Source organism: Lycorma delicatula, chromosome 5 (genome assembly GCF_047948215.1).
Source record: "Lycorma delicatula isolate Av1 chromosome 5, ASM4794821v1, whole genome shotgun sequence".
NCBI lineage: Eukaryota > Metazoa > Arthropoda > Insecta > Hemiptera > Fulgoridae > Lycorma > Lycorma delicatula.
The window spans coordinates 111,857,171-111,875,730 of record NC_134459.1 but is presented as its reverse complement, the minus strand read 5'-3'; positions in this window follow the sequence as shown (position 1 = coordinate 111,875,730).

Sequence of the window (18,560 nt, the reverse complement as noted above, 5' to 3'; positions counted from 1 at the left end):
AAGTTTAATTTTAATACTTTGAGAATAAAAAAAATGGTGGTTAAAATAGTTGCTTGGCATCAAAGGGTCCTAAATGTGAAATTATCATATTGTGAGGATAGGTTTTTTAGTTAATGATAACCGCTTTAAATAGGTAACTTCTTATTTTAAAATGAAATATTTTCAAAAAAGTAATTTATTTCTATTAAATTTCTAGTTTTTTCAAGATTTAGTTAAAATCAAAGACGAATGGTTTATTTTATTTAAATTTAAAGTTTATTAAATAATTTATTTTTCTTAATAAAACAAACATACAAATTTTATTGAAATAATGACAAATTCTGAAAGTCATTTTAATTATTTTTTTATACAGAACATATTTGTAGTTGTTGGTTAATGGTATGCCATTCCTATTAATATCGATGTACGTGGGTTATTTTTTTTTCAAGTCCAATCGGTCACGAAGTTAAAACCACAGTGAAAATAACATTTTTTTTTATTTGTAACAAGTACTTACATAGTTACACTATTTCTCTACAAAGCCGCCACTCCGATTTAGACATTTGTAGTAGCGTGGTACCAACTTTCCAATACCCTCGTCATAGAACGGAGCTGCCTGTGTTTTCAGCCATTTTTCTACGCTGGTCTGCAGCTCGATGTCTGTGCCAAAATGTTGTCCTACTAGCCAGCGTTTCATGTGAGCAAAGAGGTGAAAATTGGATGGAGCCAAGTCTGGGCTGTATGGTGGGTGATCAAACACTTCCCAACAAAAACGCTGCAGGAGCTTCTTTGTTACAGCTGCAGTGTGCAGCCAAGCATTGTCATGGAGAAAGACAATGCCTGATGACAACATTCCTCTCCGCTTAATCTGAATTGCCCTTAGTAGACATTGAAGAGTCACACAGTATGAGGTTGGATGGTCGTGCCACGTTCCATGAATTCCACCAAGAGAACTCCATTCCGGTCCCAGAACACAGTAGCCATACATTTTCTGTTGGAGAAGATTCGCTTGAATTTCTTTGGTTTACTGGGAGAATGAGAATGCATCCAGTGTTTGGATTGTTCTTTTGTTTCTTCAGTTTCGAAATGGACCTATGTTTCATCCCCTGTGACAATTTTGTTCAAAAAATTTTCTCCTTCATTGTGGTAGCGCTGGAGAAACGTTAGGGAGGCGCCCATTCTCATTGTTTTGTGATGGTCGGACAGCATCTTGGGAACCCATCTCGCACAGTTTGAGGTACTGAAGTCCCTCACTCACAATGGTGTAGAGAGCTGATCTTGAAATCTTAGGAAACGAATCACTCAATACAGAAATTGTGAACTGACGATTTTCTCGAATTGCCTCATCCACTCGCTCTACGAGATCATCGGTTGACACTCGCTTCCTTCCCTAACCGCCTCCATCATGAACATTTGTACGTCCTGCTTTAAAGTTGCTGCACCATTGTTGCACTTTGCTGTCACTCATTGAAGTTTCACCTTACACATTACTCGATGAATTTCAGCCGCATTACACCCCTCAGCCTGAAGAAATTGAATTACCGCATGCACTTCACACTTGGCGGGAGATGCTATTGTTATAGACATGTTTACATACTAGCTGCGTGTTCAGAACTAAATGAAGTGATGGGACGTGATTGAAGGCCATAGTTGAGATGCTGCGCAACACATATGCGCAAAGGTTCATCCGATTTTTGTGCGGGTTTTTATTTCGTGACATATCGGACCTTGAAAAAAATAACCCTCATATATCTTTGTGTTAATGTATATATTTAAAATTTCTTCATTGTTCTATAGCTGTTAATAGCCAAATTAAAATTATTTTCCTATTGCAGAACTTACAGGCTTGAAAACAACAGCACAAAGTGATTGTACAGGTAGACAGATATTTTATTCTGTTACAGGCAAGTTATAATTTACACAATTTAATCTGCATTGGAATCACCATTGCTATTGTAACAGTTATGTCTCTGACGATGCAGTGGACCTGAGCAAAAGTCGATTATTGGCTGGATGTTTACAAGAACAATGAAGCTCATATTGAAACAATCTAAAATATGTAAAAAACCTTTTGAGTTAGTGAATTTAAAAAAAAAAATTTTTTGATTATCTCTAATCTCAGATACAATTTTTTTAAATTGCTGCATACTTTTTCGATGACTCTGTATTATTAATTATTATAAGGTATGTACTGGAGTTATTAGAGTAGAAGGAGAGGACTGGATTGTGAATTAAAAATTAAAACATTATATTTGATGTAAAGCAATTAGTATGTTAAATGGGATGTCTGACATGCCATTTAACAGAGATAATTTTGTCATAGAGTTGGTTTTTTCTTTATTGTCTTTCATGTTTAATTTTTTGCCATTATGTAGAATTATACACTATTTTCATATTTATGTGTGTGATTTTCTCAGTGGAGATCAGCAAATATTATAATTAACCAACACAGAAAAAAAAAGATTTATTATCAATTGTTTATGTTGACTAACAGGTGCAAGGTATTCTATTTAGTCTTTACTAAGGCTAATTTAATTGTTGAATTGAAATTTGTATACATCCAAAAGTATATTTGTTACTTGTGTTACATTACATTTGTTTCTAGGATTAATTATTTGTGAATATTGCTTTGTAGTTAAATTTTTTGAAACAATGTAATAGTAATAGAATAGAGAAGTAATGCATCTCTTTTTAATATTGATTCACATGTGTAATGAAAAGAACTTTTTAATCTTATGTAGTATTTCTTATATAATTTTCCAATATTGCTATCTATTAGTATTGATTGATGTTGCCTGATGAATTCACAGAAGTTTTTATTAAAAAGTGGATCATAATATTACCAAAGTAATATTCTGATAGTCAAGTTTTTAAAATTTTATGGTTTGTTCAATATTATAAACTCTGATACTGGCATTGAGTTTGCACTGGTGCATTGAATTTCTGTCATAATTTTTTTTTTTAAATTTCATTCAGAGCTGATAGGTTTTTAATTTTTTATACATAGAGTTTATTATGCCTTATCCAGTTTTTAAAATAAAATTTTACTGCTTTTTCAGGATTTAGGAAGGATTTTAAAAATAATGTAGAATTATTTTTGTTAGATTTTACACAAAACAAAAAAACTATATTCAAGGCATTTATTTTCCTCTTAAACTGAGGCAATGGTTTTTTTTAAATAGAATTTCATCACATTCAACATAATTTATTCTGTCATAAATAAAATATAATTTATACTTTGTAAACATAAGAGAAATATTCCATGCAGAATTATTCCTCTTATAGAAAAGTATATTTTTTAATACAGAACATTTACTGATTTACTGTTGGTTGCTCAGAAGAAGCTTATTGTGAAGAATATGTGCACTGTTAGCCAATAATATCTTCTCGTTTAACTCTTAGATATCCTTCATATTTTCCATCTGTTTATATTTCCTAGGCTGTTAGTACTGCTAACACAGTATAAGACATAATAAATGCCTTAGAGCACCATGATTATGATGATAATACTTATATAATCGGTGGAACTAGGCGACTCCCACCTCATGCTTCACTGACTTTCTTCTGAACAACTATCAGTAGATATATATATATATATATATATATCTGTGAATATAATAGTAAACTAGTTATTAACATTTAAACGTATACAGGCAGTAAATGAAAGAAATACAAGTAGTTTATTATTTTTTTAAATTTAAAATAAACTTTCAGAATTTTTAAAGATTTTTTTATAATTTTAAATTACATAAGCTAATAAAATTCAGTAATTTCTTCTATGGTTACTTTTTTATACTGATTACCTTTAATGTTAATACTTTAATGTCGAATTCCATCCTCTACATATAATAAATAAAAATGGTGTTATCTTTCAAACTTCTAAACGTTCCATTGTCATATTCAAGGTTTTTTTTTGTATAGTTAGCATCGTCCCTCAGTCAAAAGGCAAGGAGTCTGCACACTGTGGCATGCTGTGCCTCCTTCATAAAGTTCTTTCAAAACTAGCGATATGCCAAACAGTGGCCATCCATTATTTCCATGTCTTTATAAGTAATGTTTTATTGGGGTATTGTCTTTTGTGAGGGGCAGTGTGATATGTGTAACTGTATAAGAATGTTCTGTTCTATGTTGCAATATAATCCGTAGTATTTGCGGTTCTATATTTTTTTAAAGTAATTCTTTCAATCATTCTAGCTCAAAAATTATCAGGCAGGCCTTTTAAATTGATGAATTACAGAAAATAATAAATTTTCAAAAAGTTTTTAAATAAATTATTTGAGCTTTTTTTATTTGCTATTTGGAATGAGCAATGTATACAGCTCCATTCCTGGACCAATAATGTTAATAACACAGAGATTGCTGTGCCTGCTGGACAGGAATTAATTTATTTAGTAGATATTCATAAATTTATGTGTATATATATATATATATTTTTTTTTTTCTGATAATACCTTAAGTGAATTATTGTAGTTGGTTATTTTCACTGAATAAATCTCACAAATTTTATATCAGCAACTTTCTGTTAATACAAATGGTCTTTCTCAACCTCCTTCTTTGAAATTAAATTTAGATTCTCTTATATCATTACCATTTTTGATCATCTTATTCCACTAAAACCTGACTTATTTTTTATATTTAATAAGAAATAATAAAAATATTATACTTGTAGTCTTACATTTATTTCTTATTAAGGTAATATGTTCCAATCTAGTAATATTGGTAGAGTGAATGTTTGAAAGAAATATCATTAGTGCCAATAATTGGTGCAAAACATTCTGTACCAATTTATAGTATGTATTTTAATCTACTGAATGAAATAAGTGGCCTGAATTATTTTCACAATGGTTTTAAAATATTTATGATAATGTTCTCAACTAACTGTTAACTAATAAAAAACTTCAGTCATGAACATGGGGTAATTTAGGGTTCCACTGCACCTCTTTTTATATTAAACAAATGTGAGAAATTTAATATATATTCCACTTCAAATGAAAAGTTTTTTTTTATTGAAATTCTATTTATAGCATATTGCTAATTTAAGGGGATTTATTTTATAAAAAGTTATAATTTGGGAAATCAGCATTTCATCAGCACAAATTAATACAAAAATCAGTTAATTATATTAATATTATTTCATTGTTAAAGTATGGAAAAATTGATGTATTGTGATTTATCACAGTACATTGTTGTGATTTAAAAGTCATCACAGCTACTCTAACAGATAATTTTTAGCTATTCACTCAAGTTGCTGATTTACTGACAAGAGTGAAAAGTTTGTTTTTGCATAATTCAGTGCTGATGTCAAAAAACAGTATGAGTTGTATGAAAATTTTTCACATTTCTGCAAGTGTGACTGATAAACCCTTAAATCTCATTTGAGGAGGGATAAAGTAGTTGAATTAATGTTTATGGGTGAAGTAGTATTTAGGCTATGGTGCCTGAGGAATATGCACATCTCTAATCAAATATTATCAGTATGTCTATCTATTACATTAAGATTTATGCCACAATTGAATGTGAAGTTCCATTTTAATACCTTGAAAAGAAAAAAAGTGGTGGTTGAAGTAGTTCCTTGGCATAAAAGGGTCCCAAATGTGAAATTATTATCATATTGTAAGGGCAGGTTTTTCAGTTACTGATAACTTCTTTATTTAGGTAACTTCTTATTTTAGAATGAATTATTTTCAAACAAATAATTTATTTGTATTAAATTTCTAGTTTTTCAAGATTTAAGTTAAAATCAAAGAAGAATGGTTATTTAATTTTAATTTAATAAAATTTTATTAAACAATAAATTTTTCTTAACAAAACAAACTACAAATTATATTAAAATAATCACAAATTCTGAAAGTCATTTTAATTATTTTTTTATGCACAATATATTTGTACTTGTTGGTTAATGGTATGCCATTCCTATTAATATCGATGTATATTCTTTGTGTTAATGTACATTTAAAATTTCCTCATTGTTCTACAGCTGTTAGCAGCCAATTTAAAATAATTTTCCTATTGCAGAACTTACAGGCTTGAAAAAAACAGCATCAAATGATTGTTCAAGTAGACAGATATTTCATTCTGCTACAGGCAAGTTATAATTTACACAATTTAATCTGTTTTGGAATCAATTTCTCCTTAATTCAATATGTACTTATCTTAATCTTTAAATATAATATGTGAACTCATCTCACTTCAAATTACTTTTTTTTAAATTAAATTTATTGAGCTATTATATTTCTACTCTCATTGATTTCAATAGTAAACTGTTTATTCTCACAAGCAACCTTAAAAACAACAGGGTTAAAATAACTGCCTGAAATTATTTAAACTTGTAAATGACTCACTTTCAAATTAATGCAATTATTATTCTTAAGTCCTTTTAAAGCTAATTTTAGTTGATTGTTAATCACAGTAGGAACAGCAAAGTTCATCAGAAATGTCACAGATGAAGGCATAGCTTTGGAAGAACTTGAGAAGAGTAATTTCAATAATTTAAATGTGAACTGTTCACATTTTTTAATAATTTTAAAATGTTATTATATTTTGTCATGATTTTCAAAGAACAAAAAGATCAAATCAGGTTTGTAGTTTAAATTAAGATAAAGCAGATCTAGCTTTTTTGTTTACATAAGGAAATTAATGACACACCACAAACTAATAAGTATCAATATATCTTTTTTATTATATTTTAAATCTATGAACTTAGGAATAGGTTTAGGTTTATTTCAATTTTTTAATTATTTATTTAGTTGTGAAAACACTTTAATGAATCGTGAATGAATTCTGATTATGTTTTCAGTTTTATATACATATAAAAAAAATTCATGTAATACAAGAAGAAAATATTAAAAAAAATTATTCTGATACATTTATTACAAAAAAGCAGAAAATAGATTTCACAATATTGATCTCAAAAATCATAACAATAATAAACCTCATTACATTTGCTTTTTTCGATAATATTATTTTAAATTAAAAATCATACTGGTACATAAATAATATAACATTACTACAAAAATATAGAATGTTTTATATTAATATATTATTTCACAATAATTAATAAAATACTTTTATATTAAAAAATTATATGTTATTTTTTCAATAATGCTTTACGTACCAAAAATGGCATACAGTGATTCATCACAGAAGGATATTTTTTTTAGTTAATTTATTTTTAGGTTGCTATAGTTAATCATCAGCCATACATTTTCTTCTCATCAGCATATATGTACTAGTACTGTGCTATAACCTGAACTTGAAGCAGTATTTATTTTAACCATAATATATTTAAAATATAAGGTGAATTAAATTAATATTTCATGTAACCAGGCCTATACATTTATCTGCTTTGTTATGTGTTCCATCAAAAGAGCATTCATCAATTTTAATATAGTTAATGTGTAGATAGTTCTTTGCAATATCTGTTCAAGATATTTTTTTAAAATAAGTAAGATATCATTGGTTAACATAACCATCTTGTGTAGTTGAATAATGGTAAACTATAGTAGTAAACAATAGCTAAGGTAAATATTTTTCAGGTTCAAATGAGAAAGGGAGAGTGAGCAAGAGAGTTTAATGGGCTACCAATGATTTCTAGCAAAATATATTAACAATCTATCCCTGTCAAACCATATTAAATGAAAGTTAAGAATATTATACTTCTTTTCATTTCAGTTATAAAAAAAATTCCTAATTTATTTTATGTAGTCTTTCTATCTCAAAATTTTGTTGGCTTCAGAGTTGAGCTAAATCGCTTATTTAGAATGCAGGCATGGAAATGTTTTGCGTCTGAAATAGAAAACAATGTACATGGTTGTCAGGTCTTCGCTTTTAAAATGATGAAACATCTTAATAATAGTTCCAGAGATACAGCTAAAATAGATGCTATAAATTTGCAAACTTGGATTCACAATTGATCTCAATTAGGACTATATAAAACAATCACTAGTAATCATATTTTTAAATATTTCAGAAAATTTTGATAATTGTTTAGAGATAATCGTTTAATCTCTTTCTTACCACCAATTTTACTGTAAATTTGTCACTCTACCAATTTGCTCCATCAAATAATTGCCTAATTGCCTATCTCATGTAGATAGCTCTCCGCAAGAGACTGAATCATTTAGTACTTAGGTTACATTTAACATTTATTAAACTAGGATAAGCCAGTACTAAGTTTTGATAACATTTTATACTTTTATACACTAATGAGTGGAAAGTGAATGATGAATTTTAACCAGTTAGTACCATTTTTAAAAATAATGTTATTCTTTTTAATAGCAAAAATGGTTACTTATTTTGTAAAAATAAAATTTAAATATTTACTTTAAAGATTTTTATAAAAAATTATATCAATAAATAATTCTTATATTACAATATTGTAAAAAAATTAATATTTACGTATAAATATTTTAGTTGTAAACAAACTTCTAACATGTAATTAATAAAAGGAAGTAAAAAAAGGGAAATTGTTAATTGTTACATTCTGTGTTATTTTTTTAATAATAATATGTATTTCACATCAGAACTTCTACAAATTTCTAGCATAAAATATATATTTATGAATATATATGTTTATTTATTTTTAAACTCTATTTAATTTTAAATATCTTTCTTATAGTTTATTTGTTTAAAATATTATTATGTAATAACATATTGATTTCTCTAATTAATAATAATTAATTCTTAAAAATATCCATATGTATGTTATATTCTGTAATTTATTTAATTAAAATATCTAAACTAACAACAATAATAAGTAATTCATTTAAGAGGAACTATTAAATGAATTTTTTATTATTCATTTATTTTTTTAAATGAATTTTCTAAAAATTCTTGCTGTGATAAGTTTAATTATGTAAGAGAAATTTGTTTAAATTATTTATATATGGTATATATTTAATTAATTCATGAATTTATGAACATTATGAATTAGATGAATATTGAATGAATTAATGCTTTGATGAATTTTAATTATTATAAATTTTTTTAACTCGAAGAAATTCTAAATAGTTCCTTTCTAATAATGAATTTTATTTTTTTAAGTGGAGTTATTAAGAGCTTAAAAAGCGTGGTAATAAAATTTACATTTCTGTATATCTAATAAATTATAATATTTACCAGCCACAGATCTTATTTAAAAAAAACCCTTACTTTAAGTATCATGATAAAAACAATATACAAATGAAATAGAGTAATAAAAGAAAATTAAAATGTAATTTTGGTAATAAATTATAAATGTATAAGATAACATTAAAAAATATTATGTAATATCTTTTTTAAAACTACATTATAAATATTAGCCATTTAATAAAATGGCTATAACTGAATTTTTCTTTAATAATGTATAACTAAATAATAAATTACATAAATAAATAAAGTATAACTAAATCATGTAAAAATATTTTACATACCTATATTATATATTAAATACATTGTTATAATGTAGATTAAAATAATTATATTTACAAATGAATAAATTTACATTGGTATGAAGTTCACTAATAATATTACAATACATCTACACAATTTAACTGATATACGGGTTAAGTAGGATTGTAATAGGAATGTAATTTCCTTTTTTTTGAATGTTATAAGTTATGAATTGATAAATACATTTTTATTAACTACTAAATAAAGAATGTTTCCTAATACTGAATTTTATTAACTACTAAATAAAGAATGTTTCCTAATACTGAATAACACTTTTGGAGGTTATGTGAATTAATAACTTATAATATTCTACTATAAATCGAAGTCTACCAAATATTTATAATTTATAAAACGTTTATACATCAAATCTTCTTCAGTTGAGAAATGTTTTATATTATTTCTAAATAACAAATAAACAGCTGAAATAGGGTTGTCTTGATAACTAATGACCTTGTATTGTAAATAATAAATTGTGCAAATGTTAGCATATTACATATTAAATTTTTCACGTAATGCTATTAAACTATGACTATTAATTTAATAAAGAAAAAAATGCTATTACTTTATATAACAATAATTATTATCATCTCATCATCATCATCATCATCATAATAATCAATAAAACTATATTTATTATTACTTATATATAAATATAATTATTTCTCATCAGAAGGAAACTTGATTATAAAAAATATTCATAAAAATTTATACAAAATTCTATATTATATAAACAAAAAAAAATTAAGACTTTTAGGAGTGCTATTTTCAAGGAAGGTTAGTGCTCTCTGTCAATCACTTTTTAATCCTTTTTCTTGATACATTCCTTTTCATCCTAAAAATTAACCAGTTGAGGTATTTACAGCTGAGTAATTTTGTTGGAAGGTGTGGTTAAGCATGGTACCTATCAACAATGCACATAAAAGACACTTCAATGCAACCATAGGTTGTCTATTTAGATCTGTGCTATACTTTCAGTAATGAAGTAACTAAGTGTAGTTATTTAGTGACTACAAACTTTATTAGTTTCTGAAGTAATAAGAAACTTTTCATAAATTTTCTACTAATTTTATTAGTTACAATAACAAATTATTTTTTCATGCTTAAAAGCCACAACTTCTAATAAAATTATTCTTATAATTATAATTATTCTTGGTTGCTGTTCTTCAAATACAGATAGAAGTACATATTGATTTATTTGCAATGAGTTACATAAGATATATTGTGAGATACATTTATCATGTAAGTAATAATTAATTTGAAAAAAAAATTATCAACACTTTCAAAAGAAGTTTATACATTGTTTTTTTGTGATGAAGTATAATTTAACTTAAATAAATGTGAATATAAGCATTTAATTTATGGAATAATGTTATAGAAGATATTTTCAGAGATTTTGTCCATTTTCTACATAATTGTTGATGTTACTTATTTCCAAATTGTTTAAAAAGTCATTAAATATTTGGTCAGTAATTTGTTCATTCTTTGATGTACTAATTTTTGCCAATTCTAGTTTATGTAAATATCATACTGTTAAAGTGTGTTGAGTTGATTAAGATTAAAGTTGGGTGGTCAATTCAACACATTCGAACAATGTAAAGTTTATAAATATACAAAATTGACAAAAATAACATAGTAAATGAATAAACACAAGATCAAATTCAGATTCTATTTTATTCTTTCAAGTTGGTGTTCTTACCTCATCAACAGTTCTATCTACAACTCAGTAAGTAAAAAAGGAATGTAAGTTTCAAAAAGATCTCCTGTAACATTCATTACAAAGATTAGAAAAAAACATTAATTCAAAAGAAAAACATTTATTCCAATGTAGAGGATGTTTAGTGATGAAAAAAACACCAGTTCCATTTTATCTTTTACGAATGTAAGAAAACACAAATAACAGTAACAAGCCATTTACATTATTTGTGGTTTACAGCCTCTAGTAGGTTGATTCCAAGGTCTTCTGGCTGTAAAATAATCTTGCCAAATTCCTTCTGCTTCAAATAAGAAAAAATAGCAAAAATTGAGATAAATAAGACATTAGTGAATTAAAGAAGTAATGATTCATTTTGTGCCTTTTTTCTGAATTGTACCAGATTGTAAAGTTACAGAAAGATATTAAAATAGATAGATTGATAGAAAGAAAGCAAAATAAATTTTATGAAGTATTTAATGATTAAGGTTGTTTTAAATTTGGGGTTTTTTTATTTTGGTTATTGAAATGATAACATATAATGGAATGTTACAATTATGATTCTTAGTTAAACTTATTTAAAAATATTATGTTGTACATTCAAAATCCATGTAGGTCACAGTGTTTATGATTTCAGAATTGAGATCAGCATTAAACATTTTGGTGGAATTATTTTTTTAAATTCTTTTTTTTGTATGAATGTAATTTAATTACTGTATTAATATGTAAAGCATGCAGTCATCTATTATTATAGAAACTGTTTAATGTAATGTTGCTTAATGGTGCTCATTTAGTTCACTGAACGTAGTTTTACATTGGAATAAAATTATTGGGATAATGGATTGTTGTTATCCATTCTTTAATTTTCTAGATACTGCTCCCTAAAATGTTCTGTAAGCAGATTTAAAACATAATTCCATCAAATGCAGAACTTGCAAAATATGCAGTTTAATGTCTTGCATAGGACATATTATTATTTTGATATTTTTTCTTTTATATTACAACATATACATAACAATAACATAACATAATACACTTAAATACAAATATGAAATTAAAGATATGGATTAAGTTCTATCAAAATAAAAGAAGTTGCTGCTCTCAGTAAGATATTTATAGATTTTATCTTTATTTTATTAACATAGGAATATTAAAAAAGTAATTGTGGATTATAAGTCATTTATAATTAATTTTTTTTAATATTATTTTGCCAAAATAAAAAAATATTTGCAAAAAATAAATTTTTATTTAAAAATATTATTATGCTTTTTTATTGTTTTATTTACAAAGACGAAAAATGTAATTTACATATTTATGATCAGATTGATAACTAAACCACCAATGATGGATACGTATGCACATGTATATACAGATACATAGACACACACTCGCACATTCCACTCATACATATAGAGTTATACATGTGATAAAAATCTCATGTGCTCTGACACAGCCATAAACATTTACATAATGTATTCATATAATTAAATCACAAGAAAAAAATAAATACTTTAACTAAATTATATAGTAATTACTTTCTTTGGTATCATAACTAGAAATCTATTAAAATAAAATATTGAAACTTAAAAATTACAAGAATTCTATACCATTGATTTAAAGTAAGGAACATCACACTTAACAATAAAAAGTTTAATTCATATAGCAATAAACATCAACAGACATTCCCACTAACTGTTAAATGTCATAGGCTGGATGATTCATGGATGTCTGTCAATTATGATGAATTTTATCTTACACTGTAGAAGTGCTTGTTAGAAGTACCAGTTAGTCAACACAAGCTGACTAAAGTTTTTTTTGGTTTATTTTGAAATAATAACAAAATTCTCCTCAATAAATGTGATGCAGTGGTCTTCAGCAAGGTGTAGTGTATAATGCAGCGTTGTGCATTGAAATTCATGAATGTCTACATTAATGAAAAAATGCATTATTTTTCAACATAATAAATGAATTCAACAATATATTATGTTTCTACATTGATTGTTTTCTGCCTTATTCATTTTGCAATAGACATTAACTTCATTAGGTCAGTCTTATGATTAGATGTTTGACATATTTCCTTTGTGATTTTATTTTATTTAATAAATGAATTAAAGTATAATTTGTATTACATCATTTCATTCATTAAATGTTCTACAGTAATGTTAATGCAGATTAATGTTAATCTGCTTAGATTATACAACTTTCCCCCCATTTTAAATACAGTTGAGGATGCTGATAATTAGTAGATATTTTTATCATGCTCATTGAAATTTTCCTCCTGTTAAATATTCTTTCAAATGTTGTCCTCCAGTTTATATTAAATAAATTTATTAAATAAATTCAAATCATGCTGTGCAATACTTGTGGTTTTAATCAGATTATGGTGATTATCCAACTGTTAATTAGATAAGCGAACAAGATATCTGAAGTTAATTGTGATCAAGGGTGTGTATTCAATGTGTGACATCAATAGTATTGTATACCAGTATTTATGACATCATAGTAAGGTCACTGGCAGTCAAAGTATTATGTTCTACAGGAGAAAATTCTCAAATATATTTATAAACAATTACTTGAATATTTACATACTTCTGTAACTTATCTTTGTTAGCCAAGCTTATTTTTTGTTTTACATGTATTTAATTTTTATTTTTATAGATACTGATGAGAATTTTTGATGTAATATAAAAAAAGCCTCATTATTTACAAAATTTATGAGCTTTAACACAAGCAAATGAGTTTCTAACCGATTAAAAAACAGTAATGTATAAATAAATTACTTAAAATGTATAAGTAATATCATAATTCAAAATCACTGTCATCAAAATATAATCAATAAAGATTAAAGTCCGTTGTTTTTACAGAAACATAATTTTTTATTTATTACATTATTGTTTTCTTTTAAATTTAGACATTAAATGTTCTATGTACTGTAACTGTGAAGAAAACATTTAAAAATGGTAGGTTTGTATAATTTTCTCAGCAATAAGTAGAGATTAATATCTTGTATACAGAAAAATTATTACCTATAATAACAAAAATAAAAATAATGAAAGTAACCCACTATCTTATGTTCTAAATAAATAAGAAGTGAACTTTGTTATATTTTAGTTTAACAGAGGAAAAAATTTGCTTTGTATTAGTAATTGATTATTACTTATATTCTTAAATACTACAGATACAATGTTGTAATAACTATGGAAAGTTTGTGTAATACTACAATCTGCATACCAGTTACAAATGTAATCGTAATGAAAACTATAATGACAAATCATACATAAAATATGTATATATACATAAAAACATATTATGTACAGATGAATTTCCTCTTCCTGACAGCTTCATCGATTGACTCTCAGTTCAGGATTTGTAATAGTGGGTATTATTTAGCGTGTGTGATATATTATATGATTTTAAATCACAAGTCACCAAAGACAAAACTGAAAACTCTTGTAAATAAATAATTAAAATATATTATTACTTCTTAATGCAGTTTTTCCTATTTCATTAATAATTGTTCAATTAGTTGTATTTTATGAATGAGATATCCAATAAATACTTCCTGGATAATTACATATGTTATAAGTATTATTAACCTAAATTAGTTATATTAATTTTTATTATATTGTAATATTATAGAAAATTTATTATATTTTAAATTTATTCAGTAACTGAATTGTCTTGTATTCATATTAAAGAAAGGGCAATAAAGATAAAAAATTTAAGATATATTTTGAAATTATTGCAATGATTACAAAGATCAAAGAAAAAGTAATCAATATCAATAACAATTATCTTGTTTTGGAACAGTGATTCCCAAATTAGATGTTTTCAAGTGGTATTTGAGAGATCTTTCATAAGCATATTAAAATTAGAAGAAAAAATAATTTTTTTACATCATAATTCCTTTAATAAAAATCTGTATCTCCCTACATACTCCTCAGAAATACTTATGAGATTTGTACCATGATAACTGACCAACTAAAGCTATATCAATTTCAATATTTTTATTCATGACATTACATTTTAACTGTGTTTGTAATTTGTTAACATATATTAATTTATTACATTTTGTAAGGTAACACATGTTATCAATACCATAAAAGATGAGATCAAGTTTATCTTGCACAGTAAGTTCTTGTACATGTTTAAAAATACAGTATATTCTAATTTTTTTTTGTCAAAAAAGTCATATAAATAAATTAATCAAATGCTGCTCATGTTTGTGTCTTTAAAAAAGGCAGCATACCTTGATATAATAATTAATTGTTAAAACAAGTAAGTTATGTTAAATTATAAAAAAGGCAGGAAATGTTTATAATTTTAATACTAATTTATAAATAAATGAGGTAGTATATAATGTTAATGATGACTATGGTAAAAGAAAATTGGAATTTATTTTTTTTTGCAGATCAACTGAATCAGAAGATAAATTTTCATAATCAGCTAGCCAGAGGTCATGGTAAAATAATTCTGTTACAAAGAACTGTAAACTATCATTGGATCCAGATATTACATTCCTTTAAGAAGGTTATGGTTCCATGAAGAGAAATTTTATGGTTCATAAAAGTAAAAAAACAATACAGAATATATATATATTCTGTATTGTTTTTTATATATATATATATATATATGAGAGAGAGAAAGAAAGAAAGAGAGGGAGCGGGAGAGAGTGAGGGAGAGAGAGTATTGAGTTTAAGTAAACTTTTAATTAAGTCATTTTTTAAAATTATTCACTACTTTTTTCCTTTTAATCTGCTGTTAACAACTCAATATAAGTCCTGATTGAGTCAGTTAAGAGGAGATCTGTTGTATCTAATTATAGATAAATATGAGTAAATTTTAAACTAATTTCAATTAATTTATCAAATTATTTTAATTGATAATATAATGAAAGATGTTTCATTATATTAGAGATAAATATGACACATGAAGTATGATAATAAGTATAAAAACAGGATGATTTATTTAAATTAAGTGATGTAATCAATAATCAAAGAGAAAATAGTTAAAAAATTAATTGGTTAAATTGATTTAACAAATTAAAAAATCAAGTCATTTTTTTTTTTTTCAAGTTGACTATAAAGAAAATAATATATAAACAAATAAATCTATCTGAGGCTGGTTAACTTAACAAAATAAAAAAAAAAACACAAAAAGGAGATTATGTTTAACACCTCTGGTAAGTTATCATAATGGCCAATTCCTATGCTATACATATTTACAAGTATTATTAATTTGTTTTTACTAAAAAATCTCAACACGATTAAATTTATGGTAAATATAAATTACCATTTCAACTAATATTAGCTTAATTTTATTACTGTAATAAATTAGCTAATATTAGTTAAATAATAAACAGAATTATTAATTAATTCTGTTTTATTATTATTATATTATTTAATATTATATTAAAAAAATAAAAAATAGTTTGATATTTTTATTCACACATATATGGTGTGGTTTATTTTTATTCTACATAAAATGTCTGTTTAAGACATTATATACGTATATATATTATATTACACAACTTATATGTACATGCAAAATAAGGTTATATCATATCAAATATCAAAAAAGGAGTTTGTGTATTACTTAACATGTCAGTCCCACTGAAACTCAAAATGTTTCAACTAAATTTGCTTTCATGTTTATTTTTTTTATAAAAAAAATATTGTTTATAACAGATAGGCACATATCACAAATTTCTATTTATTTTACTAGTTTTATAAAATATTTAGTTTGAGCATAATATTGAAATGAGCAAAATCTTTATAAAAAATAAAAACATAAATAAAACTCAGTGGATCATTGAATTATATATATTATTAAACATAATTTTGATTTTGTTTAACATCTTTTATCAACACAATCCCAGTTTAAATTATAGCTAAAATGATTAAGTTTAGGATACTGAGAGAGTCACATTATTTTGTCATGAAAAAATCCAGAGCACATATAATTTATGTTGAAAACTACAATTTGTATTACACACTAGATGTGTAATTTGCACCAAATTATAATTTCAAGCATTAGAAAACTTACACTCAAAAGAGTAACTTTCTTATTTTTTTTTACAAATAAAATAAATTATTATTAAAGTAGAAATAATAATTACAAACTTTTTAGAAAAATTCAGCTATTTGTTAGAAAAAAATATTTTGATATCCAGTAAATTATTTTTGGTGTTATTATCAATACACATTTCTCTGCGTTGAACGTGTTCTCTTTTTGGCATGGAAAAAATATCCACATCAATGATTTATGTACAGAAATATTCAATGAAAATCTAAGTCTTTAAATCCTTCAAATCAAAATTTAATTTTCATGGTTGATATTACTTATCATTTTTAAAATGAGATTCATGATTAAAGGTCTGATATTTCATGATGATTTATTACTTTTGAATAGTGTGTTGAATATCAAAATTGCTCGGTTTGTCTTTTGTTTAGCAAAGAACATTAACTAAGGAGTGGGAATATTCAAAGGTTTGGTTTAAATATAAATTTTAAACCTGGAATTTTTAGATCATCAGGTTAATAGTTAGCAACATTACACTATTACTGGCAATAACTACTGTGACCAAGAATGATGTTACTTGGGTGCAAATTTTACCTGTATAGTAAGTAGTGTAAGTTGAACAATAGAGTTGAATGTTTGATCAACTGATGTTCAGGTAACATATTTTCATTATTTTATTTGATAAAAGAATAAATAAAAGACACAAAACATTTCAAGCTCAGCGGTATTTCATATTTAATTTACTGGACCAATTAATTATATGTATCTTTTATAAATGTATATTCTATTTTAGATTCTTGTAAACATGAAAATTACACGATATAAAATAAACAAATTGACAGAAGGAAATTATAATAAGCTGAATTAATATTTTAATAAATTATAATGCATATAGTAAGAAAAAATATACAAAATCATTGTAAATTTCAATGATGAACAAAAATGTTACAAGTTTCCACTTGTAAAACTAAGAGACTAATTAGAGCTGGAAGAAGAAGGATTTTGAATCTATTTTTAATAAATATATATAAGTATTATAATTTCTTATATAAATGTACTCTATGACATTTACAACATATTATTTATTATTTCCCTTTTTTTATATACTGCAAAGTATCGGTTGAAACATAATGAGCATTAAAAATCTAATTTTAATTTTGAGACGTTAATTAATAATAAATTTTTTAATTACATATAAATTACATTCTATCTATTTTTATTTATTTATTTAATACCTAACATCATACATACATGTAAACTAAACCCTGAATATAAAGGTCGTTATCACAGATTTTCAATGCCAACAATAAATTTACCAGAGGTGCTTGATTATTAAATCGGTACTACATATACATAATCGAATTAATTAATTAACTAGGTTAAAAGTACTTATATATTCGATTACATTTTCAATGAAATTCAACATGATGTGGAATTATAA